The sequence below is a fragment of the Periophthalmus magnuspinnatus genome, chromosome 9, assembly GCF_009829125.3.
Source record: "Periophthalmus magnuspinnatus isolate fPerMag1 chromosome 9, fPerMag1.2.pri, whole genome shotgun sequence".
In the NCBI taxonomy this organism is placed as follows: domain Eukaryota; kingdom Metazoa; phylum Chordata; class Actinopteri; order Gobiiformes; family Gobiidae; genus Periophthalmus; species Periophthalmus magnuspinnatus.
This window is the reverse complement of record NC_047134.1, coordinates 26,916,368-26,918,944: the sequence shown is the minus strand read 5'-3', so window position 1 is coordinate 26,918,944 and position 2,577 is coordinate 26,916,368. Positions and strand designations below refer to the sequence as shown.

Here is a 2,577-nt window from a genome sequence, read left to right as displayed (position 1 = left end):
AAATAAAAATTATTAAAAATATTATTTGTGCATTTATAAAACAGTAGAGTGTTCGTTGGTAGAGTATTCGTCCACTGATACAAAGTTCGGCGGCTCGAATCCCACTCTCGACCAGATCCACCGACTCACAGGTCGTCGGTGTGATTCCAGTTCCCACAGATGAATGCTGTTGTTGTGTCCCTAGTGTAACCCAGGTTGAAATTCTGTCTTATTAAAAAAGTTTTATTAAACTCCTACTTTGACCTGCCGTTAAATCTTGTTTATATAAAAGCTGCATTTATATATTTATTCCTGCCCTCCGTGTCTCATACGTGCCATACGTAACCGCACCCCTAATTACGTAACCCGCGTCGGCCAATCACAGCACACAGAGCACCTTTTCAATCTGTGCCGGCAGCTTCCCAGTCAGAGCTGTGGGAGAAGCTACCGAGGCAGCTGTGAAAAGGTTAGTCTCAAACAATTAACAACATTCGCTCTTTTCTGTGTTTTGTAAGCTTCAACAAACTAAGTAGTCCACTTTTAATATTGTAGAGCTAACCTCCGGTCCGTGGGGAGTCCGTTGCCGCCATCATGCGATGTTAAACTGAGGAATTGGTGAGTTTTGAATGAATGAAACGCGCTGTTAGCATCCGACGCTAAGCTAACTAGCTTAGCATTAGCATGCTCGGGCTAACACCGGTTTCTTGTTGTGCTTATTGTAAACCATATGTAGTGCCTTTTTGGAACATTTAGCACTTTCTTATGAACTGATTATTCAATGTTATGCCAGTAATGTAAGACTCAATTATTGCTAAATGGTTGTTTTAAATGTATTCATGTGAAAGCCTGCAAGGTTAACACTGCACCTTGTTCAGAAATTATTTAATTACAATTGTATTCAGAATAGTAAATTGATCCGTGTACACAATGAAATTGAGCAATGTAACCTAGTTTAGGTTAATTAATTTAGACATTTGATTTTTATTCAAGTCACTTAAGTAATCCTGTTTATTCAAATGCAGGCCAGGTGTTCTTGATTAGGATGGCGAGCTAAGACCGGAACCTACATCTTCATCATCTCACCCTACGGGTCTGGTAGGAGGCTGACACAGCCTGCCCCCCCACTCTTTCAATCTTTTGCTGACTTTGTAACTGTGATCAAAGCCAATGGACACTATTCCAATGAACAATACAAACGGATACTACGCAAAGAACTCATACTCTCAAACATTGGAAAGTCAGTAATAAGTGGACGCCACCCGTATGGAGTACTTCTTTTCATTTTCTTCCTTCTGTTGCTACTAACTCATCTCGACCAACTAGAACTTAAAGTGCACTTACCTATCGAATCTGCAGAGTGTAAATATTTGGGGTTTCATTGTTTTCATTATTATTATATTACTATTTTGTGTTTCACTATTTTTTTTCTGTAAATATGTTGTATTATTCACTTCAATATACGGTGCCAGTACCCAACATAATTCCGGCCTCTTGCTTACTTACTACACCAGCTCCAGCAGTCGAATCCCAGTCTTCTGATCTCAGTCAAACTCAGCCCAATTCATTCACACAGTAACTTTCCCTTTTTAAATATAAGTTAGCACGCAAATACATGCTACACTAGTGTCTGTGTACACTGGTGTATGAATGTATGGGTGAGTTCTTTCATGTAAAGTGTTGTATTGCTGTGACCATTTACCATTTAATTGGATTAGGACACTGCAAATTAATCGTTATGTCAGGTAGCAGTTTCATATGTTAGACTTAGCACAACAGCTAAGTTTTATCCATTGTCCAAAGGCAGATAAAACACATTGCATGACATTATACGACATTCAATATATGAAAGATTACACTGTTTTTTGTTTTTGACCTATTTGTAATAATTATCCACTATCATTGCCTGTTATACTACACTAATTTGTTTTAATCTCTTTCCATGCACCTCCCACCCACAACACTGGTTTAACTTGTTCCATCTTGCCCTACACATATGTTTGAAAGCATTCATTCAGATGTTGCTCAGCTGCTGGTGTGGGCTGCGGGGTCCGTTTGTCTCCTTGCGTTGTGTAGCAGGGTCTGGACACGTGTCAGTCACAGAGACACCTCGGGCACGACTCTTTGATCTGCCGACTGACAGCCCCACATGCTGTCCTCATGGTTAACGCTACAAGACAAGCAAACACTGGCGACCACCTCAGATCGTCGCAGAAAAAAGCGGCTTGTTGTTGAATGCGGTGGGACACGGAGGGGCCAACTTGGTCAATTTAACCATAATAACACCATGATTTTCAGTTATGAGTATTATATGTGCAAAATTGACTATTGTGAGCTTTAAACCATGTTAGAATGTTATCTCATCATATTTCTTATTCCGTGCATTGAATACCTCGCCTGCGCATAATTTTAATCGATTATTAATTTTACATGCAGCGGGTATCTGAGTATATATCAGCTGCTTTAGATGATGAGATTCAAACTACAACACTTCAATCGTAATTCCAAGGTTTAAATTGGACAAGACTAGTTATTTAGTTTTCCGGGTGCATGTAAACTTCGTAAATTAAGTGTGAAAAGTCAGAAAAACCAGATGACTTA

At 39.5% G+C, this 2,577-nt stretch overlaps 1 long non-coding RNA gene across 1 annotated transcript; it reads left to right on the top strand.

Moving 5' to 3' along the window:
- The first annotated feature begins 385 nt into the window (after positions 1-385).
- On the top strand, positions 386-1,326 carry LOC117376835 (uncharacterized). The gene is made up of 3 exons (XR_004541797.2): positions 386-445; positions 532-594; positions 1,002-1,326. It is a non-coding gene; the product is annotated as an uncharacterized LOC117376835 (long non-coding RNA).
- The last annotated feature ends 1,251 nt before the right edge of the window (positions 1,327-2,577 follow it).